General features: G+C 44.3%; 1 protein-coding gene across 9 annotated transcripts in view; it reads right to left on the reverse strand.

Moving 5' to 3' along the window:
• Positions 1–17,233, reverse strand: part of RNF216 (ring finger protein 216) — a 169,118-nt gene extending 151,885 nt beyond the window's left edge. For 6 of the 9 annotated variants that reach the window (XR_010323705.1, XR_010323704.1, XR_010323703.1 and 3 more), the window contains exon 1: positions 17,094–17,232. The gene's annotated coding sequence lies outside the window, so the exon portion shown is untranslated. Of the gene's footprint in view, positions 1–17,093 lie in introns of all 9 variants that reach the window. The other 3 variants (XM_003416512.4, XM_023555946.2, XM_064296008.1) reach the window with 1 other exon arrangement.
• Between the last annotated feature and the right edge of the window lie 515 nt (positions 17,234–17,748).

Below are 17,748 nucleotides of genomic sequence, written 5' to 3' on the forward strand. Positions count from 1 at the left end.
AATGACTGCCTCTTGGTCTATGATAGGTTCCCCACGAGCAAAATTAAGTGTTCTGGAATTCCCAATCTTCGAAATATTACCCGTAATTCGTTATGATCCACACAGTCAAATGCCTCTGCATAATTAATAAAACACAAGTAAATATTCTTCTGGTATTCTCTGCTTTCAGCCATCATCCCTATGACAAGCAGAAATGATACCCCTCATTCCACATCCTCTTCTAAATCTGGATGAATTTCTGGCAGTTCCCTGTCGATGTACTGCTGCAATTGTTTTTGAATCATCTTCAGCAAAATTTTACTTGTTGTGATATTAGTGATATTGTTCAATAATTTCTGCATTCTGTTGCATCACCGCTCTTTGGAATGGGCACAAATAACGGATTTCTTCCAGCTGGTTGGCCAGGTAGCTGTCTTCCAAATTTCTTGACATAGAACAGTGAGCACCTCCAGTGCTACATCCCTTTGTTAAAACATCTCAATTGGTATTCCATCAATTCCTGGAGCCCTGTTTTTTGCTAAATGAAGGAAGATATACAAGCAGCACTGAGCCCAGAGTGGGCTGGGCTCAGTGCAGCTTGTATATCTTCCTTCAATACCATTCATTCTTGATCATATGCTACCTCCTGAAATAGCTGAATGTCGACCAGTTTTGGTATAGTGACTGTGTATTCCTTCTATCTTTGCTTGGTGCTTCCTGCGTTGTTCAATATTTTGCCCATAGGATTTGTCAAAATTGCAACTCAAGGCTTGAATTTTTTCTTCATTTCTTTCACCTTCAAAAATGTCAAGGATGTTCTTCCCTTTTGGTTTTCTAACTCCAGGTCTTTACACATTTCATTATAACAGTTTATCTTCCTGAACTGCCCTCTGAAATTTTCTGTTCAGCTCTTTTACTTCATCATTTCCTCCATTTACTCTATGTTCAAAAGCAAGTTTCAGAGTCTTTTCTGACATCTATTTCTTCACGTATGATGTCCCTGACATCATCTCACAACTCGTAGGTCATTAGTGGTCAGTGCATCAACTCTATTCTTGAGATGGTCTCTAAATCCCAGTGGGATACACTCGAGGTCGTATTTTTGGCTCTCGAGGACTTGTTTTAATTTTCTTTACCTTCAACTTAAACTTGCATGTGAGCAACTGATGGTCTGTTCCATGGTCAGCCCCCTGGCCTTGTTCTGACTGATGATAATGAGCTCTTCCAATACAACATCTCCTTGCACAGATGTAGTTGATGTGAGCCCTGTGTTTTCCATCCGGTGAGGTGCACATGTATAGTCTCCATTTAAGTTGTCGAAAAAATGTATTTGCAATGAATAAATTGTTGGCCTTGCAAAAATCTATCATGCAATCTCTGGCATGGTTTCTACTACCAAGGCCATATTTTCAGCTACCAACCCTTCTCTGTTTCCAACAGAGGTCCTAGTTAGAATAGGAGAAAAATGTAGAACAAAACTCAAATTCATAAAAAAGACCAGACTTACTGGACTGACAGACACTGGAGGAGCCCCCAACCCCAAAGTATCACCCTAAGACATGCTGTTAACCTGGAACTGAAGGCTTTCCCAGAGGTCAAAAAATAGACTGGCCTATAAAATAAATAATAACACCTGCGAGAAATGTACTCCCATCTGCCCAAAAGCAAAGAAGAAAAGGCAAAGAGGAGGAGGTAAACTGGAGAGACAGAAATGGGGGAGGCAGGGTGGGAATGGGGCAAATGCCGACATATTGAAGGGATAGCAACCAATGTCATGGAACAAACTGTGTATAAATAGTTGAATGAGAAACTAATTTGCTGTGTAAACTTTCACCTAAAACACAATAAAATGTTAAATAAAAAACTGTATAACAAAGTTATTACAACAGAACTTTCTGGCACTTATAACTGATCAAAGGTATCTCTATTGTTAAAAATTATAAACTGAAGTGTAAGTTTGGGTCTTTCGCTTCAATAATGATGATGATATTATGTGTAACCAATATGGTATAAAGGGAAGAGGTTTGGTGTCAAAGTATGAACTGCATCTGTCATGGATTGAATTGTGTCCCCCAAAAATGTGTCTACCTGGTTAGGCCATGACTCCCAGTATGGTGGTTGTGTGGTTGTCTTCCATTTTGTCATTGTAATGTTATGCTAAAGAGGATTAGGGTGGGATTGTAATACTCTAAGGTCACATCCTTGACCCAATGTAAACAGAGTTTCCCTGGAGTGTGGCCTGTACCACCTTTTATCTTACAGGAGATAAAGGAAAAGGGAAGCCAAGCAGAGAGTAGGGATCTCATACCATCAAGAAAGCAGTGCCAGTAGAGGAGCACATCCTTTAGACCCAGGGTTCCTCTACAGAGAAGCTCCTAGAAGATTGATGACAAGGACCTTCCTCCAGAGCCAACAGAGAAAGTCTTGCCCTGGAGCTGGAGCCTGGAATTTGGACTTCTAGCCTACTAGACTGTGAGAGAATAAATTTCTCTGTTGAGCTATCCACTTGTGGTATTTGTTATAGCAGTACTAGATGACTAAGCATCTAATCAAGTATTTTACTTTTCCTTCAAATATCATTTTTAAAAAAGTATTTTGAACACTTAAATCCAATAGCCAAGTTTCTGATTCTTTCTTCTACCACAACTAGGTTCCTTCAATTTTACACTGGAAATCAAAGGGAAAGGTGATTGAACCTTGGTCTCACCATTTAGTAGACAGGTGACTCTGGGTTAAGCTGCTTAACCTCCTGGGCCTAGTTTCCTCATTTGCAAGACGGGAATGATACAATTGCTTTAAAAATTGAGTTAATCTTATACACTGCTGGTGGGAATGTAAAACGCTACAACCACTTTGGAAATCTATCTGGCGTTTTCTTAAAAAGTGAGAAATACAACTACCATACAACCCAGAAATCCCACTCCTCAGAATATACCCTAGAGAAATAAGAGCCTTTACACAAACAGATATATGCGCACCCATGTTTACTGCAGCACTGTTTACAATAGCAAAAAGCTGGAAGCAACCAAGGTGTCCATCAACAGATGAATGTTTAAATAAATTATGGTATATTCACACAATGGAATACTATGCATCGATAAAAAACAGTGACAAATCTGTGTAACATTTCACAACATGGAGGAACCTGGAAGGCATTATGCTGAGTGAAATCAGTCAGATGCAAAAGGACAAATACTGTATAAGACCACTATTGTAAGTTCTTGAGAAATAGTATAAACTGAGAAGAACACATTCTTTTGTGGTTACCAGAGGGGGGAGGGAGGGAGGGTGGGAGAGGGTTATTTACTGATTAGTTAGTAGATAAGAACTACTTTAGGTGAAGGGAAGGACAATACTGAATACAGGGAAGGTCAGCTCAACTGGACTGGACCAAAAGCAAAGAAGTTTCCGATAAACTGAATGCTTCGAAGGTCAGCAGAGCAAGGGTGGGGGTTTGAGGACTATGGCTTAAGGAGACTTCTAAGTCAACTGGCATAATAAATTCTATTATGAAAACATTCTGCATCCCACTTTGAAATGTGGTGTCTGGGGTCTTAAATGCCAACAAGTGGCCATCTAAGATGCATCAATTGGTCTCAATCCACCTGGATCAAAGGAGAATGAAGAACACCAAGGTCACACAATAACTATGAGCCCGAGGCAGAAAGGGCCACATGAATTAGAACTTACATCATCCTGCGACCAGAAGAACTAGATGGTACCCGGCCACAACCAATGACTGCCCTGACAGGGAGCACAACAGAGAATCCCTGAGGGAGCAGGAGAACAGTGGGATGCAGACCGCAAATTCTCATAAACAGACCAGACTTAATGGTCTGACTGAGACTAGAAGAATCCCAGCAGTCATGGTCCCCAAACTTTCTGTTGGCCCAGGACAAGAACCATTCCTGTAGACAACTCATCAGACATGGAAGGGACTGGACAATGGGTCGGAGATGCTGATGAAGAGTGAGCTACTTGTATCAGGTGGACACTGGAGACTGTACTGGCATCTCCTGTCTGGAGGGGAGATGGGAGGGTAGAGAGGGTTAGAAACTGGCAAAACGGTCACGAAAGGAGAGACTGGAAGGAGGGAGCGGGCTGACTAATTAGGGGGAGAGTAAATGGGAGTATGTAGTAAGCTGTATATAAGCTTATATATGACAGACTGACTTGATTTGTAAACTTTCACTTAAAGCACAATAAAAATTATTATTAAAAAATTGAGTTAAATATACATAAAGTGCTTAACATAATGCATGGCATATAGTAAGTGCTAAAAAAGAATATGACATTATGACAACTATCATTACCTGTGTAACAGAAAAGGCTATTTACCCTATAAAACTGTAGTAAAGATTAAATACAAAAACCATGTTGTTTAAGGCAAAAAGCCATCAACACAAGGGCTTTGTTACCACAAGTGTGTGGCTGTTGTTGTTGATCTCGAGTTGATTCTGATTCATAGTGACCCCATGCGACAGAGTAGTACTGCCCCATAGGGTTTTCAAGGCTGTAATTTTTACAGGAGCAGATCACCAGATTCATCTCCCACATGATGGGAAAGAGCTCACATTTTAATGGTCTGTTTTTTCCAAAAGCTCTTGACTACGTCTTGCACATAGCTGTATTCTCAGTGCCTAGAACAGATGCTGAATGAATGAATGAATGGCTTGAAAGAAATCTTCCTTTGTCAAAGACTGTAGTTGTTCATCATAGCCATGTAACCAGAATCAGATAGCACAAAAGAAGTGACAAATACCAGTTTACTAGGATTTTCTTCAGTTACAAAGTATCACCCACTATAAAAAAAATTGGAAAACAAAGGAAGTCAGAAAAAAAAAGAAGAGGGAGATAATCATCCATGGTTCTTGACCCAATCAATTTTCTGGTTTTCAAAGTTGCATATTTACCTCCATCTATAACTTTTTTTTTATAACTAGCATCTATAATTTTCCTTATGACCAGGAGAACCATTTTCTTCTTGTTTTTCCATACCTGTCGCTTCTCCATTTTTCTTCCACATGCCCCTACTGTAACACTACATAGTCTTGGGGTTTTGTTGTTGTTGTGTGCCGTCTAGTCAATTCTGACTCACAGCGACCCGATACATCAGAGCAGAACTGCTACAGAAGGTTTCCTAGGCTGTAATCTTTACAGAAGCAGATCACCAGGCCTTTTCTCCCATGGAGCCACTGGGTAGGTTCAAACTACCAATCTTCCAGTTAGCAACTGAGTGCTTAACCACTGTACCACCAAGGCTCCTCTAATAAATTTGGGGTAATTATATATTTTTTTGCCTCCTTGTAGTTTGATTTTTCTATCCTAAAATTAACATTATTTATGTTAACTTTTAACACTTTAAATTAAAAATACACTAAAATAATTCAGCAAATATTCACTGTGGGCCTGCCAAATGGCATGTTATATATCACAGAGAACACATACAAAGAAAATCCAACATGGATCTTGCCTGACAGACATTGGAATCCCATCAGAAAGAAAAACTATGCACACAATTAGTTATACTACAAAGTATAAAGTCACTGGTACAATAAAATGTTATAGTAGCTTAGAAAGAGGCTCTGTCCAGTTGGGGGAGGGCAGGTAGCCAGAGAAGGCTTAGCAGAGATAGCTGGATTTAAGCTAAGCTTTAAAGGAGGAGTAGGATTTGCACAGATGAGGTAGAGGACACTCCACAAGAAGTGAACAACCTGAACAAAAACACAGAGATCAGAAGTATACATGGGATCCAGTTTGGCAAATGACACGGTACATCCAAGGTAAGATGACTGAGGTGGAATTTCCGGAAAGGCCTTGACTGATTACTAAAGAACTTGGGGCAGATTAAAGATGGCCCCATTTTTCCTGTTGAAAGCCAAGTGGTCTATATCTCCTCCCCCTGAATCTGGGCTGGCCTGTAACTGCTAGGACCACAAGATCTGAGCCAGTCTCAAGCTCAGCCTTTAAGAACAGCAGCTTCTTCCTAGAGCTCTTAGAGAGACCACTTGGAGAGGCCCTGAGACTATAAGGAGAGGGAAAGTGTGGGTTCAGCCCAGCCTTCCAGAGGTCTCTGAAAAGGGATGTGAGTGAAGAAGCATTTCCGAAGTGGACCCTCCAGCCCCAACCACCTCAGCTGACACCATGTGGATATCAAAAAAATTTCCCAATTGAGCCCTTTCCAATTTCCCAACTCACAAAATTGTGAACAAACTAAAACTGTTTTAAGCCAGTAAGCTCTGAGGTGGTTTCTTATGCATCAACAGATAACTGAGACAGCTCAAACTTTATTTTCTAGTCAATGGGAAACAATGCAAAGAGAGTTGTATTTTCTTTTCATCTTTTTGCTGCTCATTTTGTATTTGCTGAGACTTTATGTTTTTATTTTGATGTGTAGGATTATTAGTTTCCTTTGTGATTACCTTAATATTTACCCTGTTTTTCTAAGTTCAAACCAATATTTTATTTCTTGATATCGCCTTGACTTCCTCTCCATATGAAAGCTCTATGACTACATTTAGTCCCTCTTTTCTGTTTTCATGTTGTCATCTGTTATATACTGACGTCTGTTTCTCTATTCTCAGCGTTTGAGCTCTGATTTATTTTTGTGACTTCCCTGTCTGTGTTGGTATCTGGCTGCTCTGTCCTGTGTTCTGGTCTTGGGCTGTTATCTGATGTTACTGATTCTCTAACTGGAGGACTCTTCTTATAATTGTGGTTTGGTTTTTACAAACTCCCTAAACTTCTGTTTATCTGGAAATGCCCTAATTTCGCCACCATATTTGACAGACAGTTTTCCTGGTTATGTAATTTTGGGCTGGAAATTTTTTTCCTTCAAGGCTTTCCATATGTCATCCCACTGCCTTCTTGCCTGCATGGTTTCTGCTGAGTAGTCTGAGCTTAGTCTCATTGACTCTCCTTTGTAGATGACTTCTCCTTTATCCCTAGCTGCCCTTAAAATTTTCTCTTTATCTTTGGTTTTGGCAAGTTTGATTATAATACATCTTGGGGACTTTCTTTGGGGATCTAGCTTATGTGGAGTTCAACGAGCTTCCTGGATAGGTACGTTCCCATCTTTCACCATATCAAGGAACTAAGTTTTCCTCCAACAAATCTTCAACAATTCTCTCTGTATTTTCTGCTATCCACCCCTGTTCTGGTACTCCAATCACTTGTAGGTTATTCCTCTTTATAGAGTCCCACACAATTCTTAGGGTTTCTTCATTTTTTTTTAATTCTTTCATCTGATTCTTCCACAAATAAGTTGGTGTCAAGTGCATTATCTTCAATCTTACTAATTCTGATGTCCACTGCTTCAATTCTGCTCCTATTGCTTTCTATTGAGTTGCCTAATTCTGATATTTTATTGTTAATCTTTTGGATTTGTTTGCTGTCTCTCTGTGGATTCTTGCAGCCTGTTAAATCTGTCATTATGCTCTTGTATAACCTCCTTAAGTTCCTCTGTCTGCATGTTTATTGGCTTGGTCTGCGTCTGATTGCCTTCCTAATCTCTTGAAAAGCTCTGTATATTATTAATCTTTTGAATTCTACCTCCAGTAATTCCAAGACATTATCTTCCTGTGGAAGGTTTTTTGGTTATTGTTTTGGTTGCTTGCTGAAGTCATCGTGGTCTGCCTCTTTATGTGATTTGATATTGAATGTTGTCTCCGGGCCATCAATAAGTTATTTATTTTATGTTTGCTTACTGTGTCCTAGCTTCTTGTTTTGTTTTGATCTGATATGCCCAAATAGGCTTCATGTGAGCTACTTTGATCATTGGCGTCTTTTAAGCTCTCACGTCCTGTCACCAGGCAGTCAGAGCTGTTACTAGGTATGTGAGCCCAGATGTCCATTTACTCTTCTTGTGTGGATTCAGCTCAGGTGTCCAGGTTGTTGGGCACTGAGTGTGTGATGCAATCTCTCACCTACAATCCTAGATGGGGAGGGGGTGACTGGAGTAGGTACAGGTATCTGGCTGCAGTAGGGGGTCATGTGCTGAGCAAGGCAGGGGGCTGACGGCTGCCCCAGAGTGCCTGGGTGGAAGACATGTCCCTGTTCCCTAAAGCGTGTAGGTGGGTGGGTTTTGCAGCCAGACTTTGGACACCCAATGCTGTTGGCTGTAAGGAGTGGGAGGCACCACTTATTCTTGGACAGCTGTCGTAGGTGGCTAGGTAGAGTGGGTGGAGCCACCAGTTCACAGGCCCCTGATATGGGTAGGTGAGGACCCTGCTTAATGGGCAGGGCAGTGTCAATTGTCACAAATTCCCACTCCCCCTTAGCTGTTAAAAGTTGAAAATAGGCTTTGGGTATATACCCTGTTGTACTGTGCTAATGAGAGCCTATGCTGTTGAAATGGGCCCACACAGCCCTGGGAAGGGGTAAAAGTCAAAGTCCGTGGACCGCTTATGCCTGTGCCTAGGCAAAGGGGCTGTGCCTGCCCTGAGTTCCCAGCTTAAGGGAGCTGGCGGATTACTTTTTCTTATTTGTTAATTTGTTCCCTCTCCAAAGCTGGAAGAATGGCTCAGGTGTGCAACACATCCTACTTCCAGCCCAGGGGGCACAGCAATTGCTGAAGCTGAACCAATCCCGGAGCAGAATGGGGAGGGGACAGGTAAATGGGAGAGAGATACTTTCCAAGAGGAGAAGGGTTATTTTGATCTGCGTGGTAGGTTAGATGCTTGTACTTATCTTTCACCAATTTAGCACCGCTTCTCTCTGGTTCTGGAGGTTTGAGCTGACTCTCTGCCGCTCAGTTTCTGCCAGTATGAAAAATGCATCCCGAGTGCTACTGCTTGCCTCAGTATGTGCACACGCGAGCTGATCCAGCCTGCAGGGTGCTAGCCAGGTCAGGTCTAGCGAATCCTCACTGCTTCTGAACTGTCTCTCCCTCCCCCTGCCCTTTAGTATGACTCCTCAACTTTGTCTTTGATGTTCAAGGCTCCTAGGTTGTCACATATAATCGATTCACTTGTTTTTTCCAGGCTTTGTTGTAAAAGGGACCACAGGAAGCGTCTGACTACTCTGCCATCTTGGCCCTGCCTCCAAGACCTGTACTTTAGAAAAATCAATTTAGCTATAACGTATAAGACAGACTACAGAAGATCTAGGGGCAGAAATCCACCTCCAACCTCCCCTCAAAAAAAAAAAAAGCCAGTGAAGTCTAAGCTAGAGGTAACATTAAGAAGGGGGATGAAAAATAGACAAGATACTGATTACAGAGTTAGACTCAATAGGATTTTTGCATATAACTGGCCATCAGGGCAAAAGGAAGAAAAGAGTCAAAGTCGACCGAATGTCTGGGATCCAGTGCCTGGAGGATGGTGACAGTATTAAGAAAGAAAAAGGCAGATGAGTTCAGAATGAGAAAATGCAATGAGGTGTTTATTTTAACACACAGACAAAATGAAATAACTAAAATAAAAAAGCATCCATAATTACAGATATGGAGCCCTGGTGGTGCAATGGTTAAGAGTTCAGCTGCTAACCAAAAAGGTCAGCAGTTCAAATCTACCAGCTGCTTCTTAGAAACCCTATAGGGCAGCTCTACTCTGTCCTTTAGGGTCACTATGAGTTGGAATCCACGCAATGGCAACTTTTGTTTTGTTTTCTTTGTTTTGGTAATTGCAGACAAGATTAGTCCTGAATTTAAGCAGAGTTTAAAAGAGCTCTAAAAGTCCTCTTACCAGTGTCTTCCTACAATAGAAAGGTTCCAGACCAAAAACTGTATTCAAAACACAAGGAAAATATTAGACCAAAGGACTGATAGATCACATGAACCACAGCCTCCACCAGCCTGAGCCCGGAAGAACTAGATGGTTCCTGCCTAACACCAATGACTGTTCTGACTGGGATCACAACAGAGAGTTCTAGGCAGAGAGGGAGAAAAATATAGAACAAAATGAAAATTCACGAAGTAACACTTACTGGTCTGACAGAGACTGGAGAAACCCCTGAGACTATGGCCCACAGACACTCTGCTAAACTCAGAACTGAAACCATTCTTGAAGCCTACTTTTTCAAAGATTATACGGGCATATAAAACAAAAAATAACACGTATGAGGAACATGCCTCTTAGTTCAATCAAATATATGAGACCAACTCCTGCCCAAAAACAAGACGAGAAGACAGGAAGGGACAGAACTGGATGAATGGACACAAAAAGCTCAGGGGGGAAAGGCAGAGAGTACTGACACATTGTGGGGATTGCAACCAATGTCACAAAACAGTATGTGTAGGCCACCTAGGATACTCCACTGGTCTCACCTCTTTGGGAACAAGGAACTAATGGACTACATCTACCACAGCCTCTACCAGAATGAGAACAGTACAACTAGATGGTACCTGGCTACCACCACTGATGGCTCTGACAGGGATCACAATAGAGGGTCCTGGACAGAGCTGGAGAAAAATGAGGAACAAAATTCTACCTCAAAAAGAAAGACCAGACTTGCTGGCCTGACAGAGACTGAAGAAGCCCTGAGAGTATGGCCCTCAGACACCATTTTAGCTCAGTAATGAAGTCACTCCTGAGGTTTAACCTTCAGCCAAAGACTGAATAGGCCCATGGAACAAAACAAGACTAAAGGGGCCCACCAGCCCTGGGGCAAGGACTGGAAGGCAGGAAGGAACAGGAAAACTGGTAATAGGGAACCCAGGGTTGAGAAGGGAGAGTGTTGACATGTCGTAGGGTTCTTAACAAATGTCATAGAACAATGTGTGTACTAACTGTTTGATCAGAAACTAGTTTTTTCTGTAAACCTTCATCTAAAGTGCAAAAAGAAAGTGTATAAATTTTTGAATGAGAAACTTACTTGAGCTATAAACTTTCACCTAAGGTGCAATAAAATTTTTAAAAATTACATTAAAATCTTTAGTCGGTGGGCTAAAAAGCTGAAATACAATAGTAAGATTTTCTTTGTCAACTGAAAACTGGTTCAGAAACTAGGACAGATAAGTACATCCTCATTGATAAAACCAAAAAAACCTGCTGTTCTCAAGTCAATTCAGACTCACAGTGGCCCTATGGGACAGAGTATAACTGCCCCATAGGGTTTCCAAGGAGCAGCTGGTAGACTCGAACTGCTGACCTTTCAGTTAGCCGCAGAGATGTTAACCACTGTTCCATCACGGCTCCTCCTCATCCATACAGGGGAAAATCAATATTTCCAATGATCTTTACTTACAACTGAATCCTCCATGAACTTACAGTATACTGCCCCTTTCACCCAGGTACTGCCTACAGCCTCTACCCCAGCATGATTTCATACAACAGTATGTCATGGATTGAATTGTGTCCCCCCAAAATATGTGTCACCTTGGTTAGGCCATGATTCCCAGTATTGTGTGGCTGTCCTCTACTTTGTGATTTTCCTATGCATTAGAAATCATAATCTTTGCCTGTGGTGAAAAAGGGTTAGGGTGGGATTTAACACCCTTGCTCAGGTCATATCCGTGATCCAATGTAACAGAAGTTTCCCTGGGGTGTGGCCTGCACCACCTTTTATCTTACAAGAGATGAAAGGGAAGCAGCAGCGAGTTGGAGACCCCATACCACCAAGAAAGAAGCACCGGGAGCAGAACGCATCCCTTGGACCCAGGGTTCCTGTGCAGAGAAGCTCCCAGTCCAGGGGAAGACTGATGACAAGGACCTTCCTCCAGGGCCGACAGAGAGAAAGCTTCCCCTGGAGCTGATGCCCTGAATTTGGACTTCCAGCCTAGTTTACTGTAAGAAAATAATTTCTCTTTGTTAAAGCCATCCACTTAAAGTATTTGTTACAGCAGCACTAGATGACTTAGAAACACAAATCTCATCATGGTAGAATCAAAATCTTTTCCACAACCTACAAACACTGCTTCATATGACCCTCGCTGATATAGCTCATACCTCCTACCTCTCTCCCCACTCACCATTCTGCAGTGACAATGGCTCAGTTCCTTGAACATGCCATGTCCCTTTCCTCCCTTCAGGCTCTTTTCCCTGGCTTTTCTCTCTTCTTCACTGCCTCTCTCTGTGCCAAACCAACACTATTCATCCTTCAGTTTTTCACCTTAAATGCCACTTCTTCAGAGAAAAACCATTCCTGACTATCCCCTACTTACCTAGTGTTCACTCATACAATATCCCTTGCTTTTTCAAAGTATTTAAAACAATAATAATCATATACCTATTTAGGGTCTAATATCTGTCTTCCTTGCTAACACTTAAGTCCCAAGAAGGCAGGACCCTGCATCTTACTCACTCTCATGGCCTTGGGACATAGCACACGGCCTGGCACAAAGTAGATGCTCCAGAAATACTTCTTGATTAAATATCATTCATGGGTACAGTGGGATAATTAGAAGCAGGAACTCTGGAACCAAAATGAGCTCAAGTCCCCTGGCTCTGTCCTTTGCAAGCTGTGTGACTAGGTAAATTGCCATCAAGTAGATTCTGACTCATGGCGACCCCATGTGTTACAGAGTAGAATTGCTCCATACAGTTTCCTTGGCTGTAATCTTTACATAGGCATATTACCAGGCCTTCCTTCCACAGCCCCACTGGGTGGGTTCCAACCACCAATGGGTAGGTTAGTAGTCAAAGACAAACCATTTGTGCCACCCAGGGGCCTCTAAGTCATTTCTCAGTGCCTTGGTTTCTTTCTTCCTTTTAAAAGTAAGGATAATAAAACAACCTACCTTACTGAGAGGATTAAAAAAGATAGAAAAACGCTAAATAGAAAAGTGGTAACTTTAGTGAAGGTTAAGTGTGCACAATACTGGGGAATCCAGCACAACTTGCACAAGGCAGGGTCACGGAAGCTCCACGGACACATCCAAACTCCCTGAGGGACAAAACTACTGGGCTGGGGGCTGTGGGGATCAGTCTTGCGGAATGTCTAGCTCGACTGGCACAGGACAGTTTATGGAGAAGATGTTCTACATTCTACTTTAGTGAGTAGCGTCTGGTCTTAAAAGTTTGTAAGTGGCCATCTAAAATACTTCACTGGTTTCATCCCTTTGGGAGCAAGTGAGAATGAAGAAAACTAAAGACACCTCTGACTGCTCTGACAGGGATCAGAGTGGAAGGTCCCAGACAAAGCTGGAGAAAAATGTAGAACAAAATTCTAACTCACAAAAGAAGACCAGACTTACTGGCCTGACAGAGACTGGACAGACCCCAAGAATATGGCCCCTGGATACCCTTTTAGCTCAGTACTGAAGTCACTCCCGAGGTTCACCCTTCAGCCCAAGATTAGACAAGCCCATAAAACAAAACTAGACTAAAACGGCACACTAGCCCAGGGGAAAGGACTAGAAGGCAACAGGGGACAGGAAAGCTGGTAACAGGGAATCCAAGGTCGAGAAGAGAGAGCGTTGACATGTCGTGGGGTTGTTAATCAATGCCATAAAACAGTATGTGTACTGACTGTTTAATGAGAAGCTAGTTTGTTCTGTAAACCTTCACCTGAAGTACAATAAAAATTAATAATAAACCAAAAATGTTAATATACGGAAAATGCTTAGAACAGTGTCTAGCACATAATTCACACTATATACTTTTCTCTATTATTACTACTAATAAAACTGAAGCTAAAAAAAACCAATCAGGTATGAAAATTAGTTGATGTTCGAACTGCTGACCCTTTGGTTAGCAGCCGTAGCGTTTTCCCACTACACCACCAGGGTTTCAAATATAGCCTAGATTACATGATATATTCATAGTAATCAAACACAAGCTCACTTATTTATCTTCATAAACCTCCAGTCTCCCTGCCTCGTATCTCAACTTCCTCTACTGTATTTCTTCACAGAGGCTGCAAAGCTTCTCTTTGATTACTGGCTGATGCTGTTGTTAGGTGCCCTCGAGTCTACTGCAACTCACAGTGACCCCACGTGACAGAGCAGAACTGCTCCATAGGATTTTCTAGGCTGAATCAAAAAAAAAAAAAAAAAAACTTTTTTTTTTTTGTCTTTACACAAGTTGATCACCAGGTCTTTTCTCCTGTGGAGCGGCTGATGGGCTTGGGTTCAACCTCTGACCTTTCGGTTAGCAGTAAAACACTTAACTGAGACAGAACCCCACGGTGCTGTGCTCTTTACCTGGCTTCCTCCCCCACAGTGCTGTATTGCAAAATAGTTCCCTTTGCTGGGCTCCCCCACCCAGCTTTGCATTTGAATCCTGCTTTTGCTTGGAGGGAAACCCCGGTGGCATAGCAGTTAAGTGCTAAAGTGCTAAGGCTGCTAAGCAAAAGGTCAACAGTTCGAATCCACCAGGTGCTCCTTGGAAATTCTTTCGGGCAGTTCTGTTCTGTCCTATAGGGTCGCTATGAGTTGGAATCGACTCGATGGCAACAGGTTTGGTATTTTTGGTTTTTGCTTGGAGGGGAACCCTGGTGATACAGTGGTTAAGAGCTACAGATGGCAGTTTGAATCCGCCAGGCACTCCTTGGAAACCCTACGGGGCAGTTCTACTCTGCCCTATCAGGCCACTACAAGTTGGAATTGACTTGATGGCAACGGGTCTGGGTTTGCTTGGAGGTTATACGTAAACCTCATTGTGCCTGCGTCGTATGATTAAGACTGTTGCGGAGGTAACCTGTATGAACTCCCTACTTGTAAACCCCTTTGAAAGTAACTTGCCTGACTGTCCTTGGCGAGCAGTCTTGGCAGCAGTAGCTCCAACTGACTCCATTCCTTGTACAACAAAATAAAGGTGCCCTTCCTGTTCTCTCATCTCTGTCTCTCGTTTATTGGCCAATAAGAGTCACGCAGAGTAAGAGCCTGGGGTCTCCACCCAGTAACATAACCACTGTGCCACCAGTGTTAGGGGACTCTGGAGGATGAAAACAGCTAATTAATTACTACTCCACCAGGTATCAGGCCACTCCCAGTCACCTCCCCACCATGTCACTCACTTCCTCTAAGTTGTTATTCAGACCCTGGTGAGCCCTGGAAAAGGCTAGATCTAACTGGCTCAGAGTAGCCTGACATGCGCAGAGCAGGCCAGATGACTGACAACTGACCCTGGGCTGCCACGCGTGCTCAATAATGCAAGAGAACTTACGTCAAAGAACCAAAACACTCATGCCAAGGAACCAAAATCACCAGAAATGCATCATCGACAACAGTCGAGCCCATTTCAAAAGCGTTTGGTCCTTCGGCGGCTTCCTTGCTGAACTTTTAGCCCCGCCTTGTAATAAATAATCAGCAGAAACTATGAATAGGTAAAACCTCTAATGCTGCCTACCATCTCCCTCCACGCCTAAATGAATATGTGTAAGAATAAATCGTACATTGCTCGCGCAGATCGGGGAACTCAATCTGAAGTCGATACCTCTGAGTTCCCGCTTGCTAGCCTATGAAATAAACTCTTTCCTCCTCTCAAAAACAGGGACTGCGAGTTTGGCTTCTTGCACGTTGGGCACGGACCTGGATCCGTTGGTCTGGTTTCACCAAGACTCCTAAGTGGCTTACAGGATTCAAGAAAAGAACGTAAAGCTTCCATTTTACACTTATTGTACCCTTACCCTTTGCCGTTGGATCGATTCCGACTCATAGTGACCCTACAGGACAGGGTAGAACTGCCCTGTAGGATTTCCAAGGAGCGCCTGGTAGATGTGAACTGCCGACCTTTTGGTTAGCAGCCTGAGCTCTTAACCACATTGCCACCAGGGTTTCCACTTACTGTACAGTGGTGCAGAAACCCTGGTGGCATAGTGGTTAAGAGTCTGGCTGCTAACCAAAAGGTCAGCAGTTCAAATCTGCCAGGTGCTCCTTGGAAAGGCTACAGGGCAAATCCGCTTTGTCCTATAGGGTCGCTATAAGTCGCAATAGACTCAACACCAAAGGGCTCGGTTTGGTTTTGGTATGGTGATGCAAACCACCCAGCAGTACCTCAGCAGAAAGGCCTGGCAATCTGCTTGTGTGTAGACCTGCCCCATAAAGTTTCCAAGGCTATAACCTTTATGGAAGCAGACTGCCACATCCTTCTCCCTTGGAGTGCCTGGTGGGTTTGAACCACCAATCTTTCGACTAGCAGCTGAATGCTTAACCGTTGTACCATCAGGATTCCTCCATAAAGATTACAGCCAAGAAAACCCTACGAAGCAGTTCTATTCTGTCACATAGAGTTACCAAGAATCGGGATTCACTTGAAGCCAATAGGTTTTTTTTTTTTGGAAAATCCAAAATCTGGCCCCTGAGACTCTCCAGTCTTTTCCTCACATTCACTACCTTCCCCCCAGCAAACAGGCAAACAAAAGAAAACCAGAACAAACAAGGCTGTCTTCCTTCAGGCAAGTTGATTAAATTGAGGCCTCTCATCCAGTCTTCCCTCTCAGAACAGGGAAAACTCTTGGCTTAATCCAAGTATCCAGGACAACCTCTCCCAAGGCGCTTATCAAGACGCACTCGTGGCAGACTTACATCTAAATATCCGGCCAAGGAAACGTAGCCGGCACCTAAAAACCACTTGACTGAAGTTGCCTGAAGTTCATCTGAAGGTTCAACGCCGTGTGGCTGCCACGCACCGTTAGAAAACCTGTGTCCCAGTCCCGCCCGGCGCCCGGGCACAGCAGTGGCAGTAAGAGGATCTACCCACAAACACTGTGCCAACTTCCGCCAAGAGACAGACCCTCCAGAACCGGGTTAGAAGGCTGGAGCCCGGCGCAGCCTGCGGGCTCCAGGACTGGAGTTCAAAGTCACCGTCCGGCTCCCTGCACTCGCCCCGGGCGGCGGGCACTTCTTCAGACACCGCCTCCCGAGGCGCCTCCGGGCGCTCGAGAAAGAGCGAAGGGAAAGGACAGCGAACGCAGCGCGGTCCTTGCACCCTTGCGTCCGCGCCCGAGCGGTCTGACCGCGAAACTTCACCAAGTGGTCAGAGCGGCGGCGAGGGGTGTTCGCCCGCCGGCGCCCTTTGTCGCTCCCGCCTCAGCGACGGCCCCCACGCCCGGGCCACCTGGGGCGCAGTGGCGCCCAGCGCGCTCCCCGGCCCTGGTGGCCGCCCGAGCCTCGGGTCCGTGCCAGACGCGGCCCCTCACGGCCACGGCTTCCCGCCCCCGCCCCCACCCCCGGACCTCCCCTCGCCGCAAGGAGCCAGCCGAAGAGCCCGGTGCGCCCCGCCGCCCACACTTACTTGTCACTCAAGTCCTCGGCTCGCGAGGTGGGCTCGGCGTACTCTGCTGCGGCGGCTTTTATTCACACACGGCAGCAGCCTACGGCTCCGCCGCTGACGCCGAGGCCGCCGCCGCGCTCCTTCCGGCCCTACCGCGGCGTCACCTCGCGCCTGCGCACAGCGCCCCCTCCCGACTACTGACAGGAAGAACCATAGAGCGACGCTGGGTGCTGGGGCGGAGGGGCTGAGAGAGGGGACCATAGAGAGGGACGCCTATCCGCCCCTGCAGCCCAGTTCACCGTGTACGGAGTCTTGACTCCCCCATTAGGCGGGAGGACAAAAAGAAATGAGTCTCCTGCCCGCATGAGGGGGTACTGTCTCCCCACAGGTGGGACGGGTGTGGGGGTGGAGGGCTATGGAAATTGATGTCCAGCTATTTGCCCTGCTGCCTTTGGGAAGTCATTCATTCATCCAACAGATATTTTCTGAGGGCTTCCTGCGTACCAGGCAGTATTCTACGGTCAAGTGGGTCCCTGTCTCTCGAAGCTTATGTTTTAGCTAGCAAGTCAATAACTGACAAAGAACTAACAAAAATACTGGCTCAGATATAGGTGTTCAGGCAAAATACTACGAAGAAAAACAAAGGAAGAAAAAGGACAGAGTGATGGGAATAGAT

The sequence above is a fragment of the Loxodonta africana genome, chromosome 12 (genome assembly GCF_030014295.1).
Source record: "Loxodonta africana isolate mLoxAfr1 chromosome 12, mLoxAfr1.hap2, whole genome shotgun sequence".
NCBI lineage: Eukaryota > Metazoa > Chordata > Mammalia > Proboscidea > Elephantidae > Loxodonta > Loxodonta africana.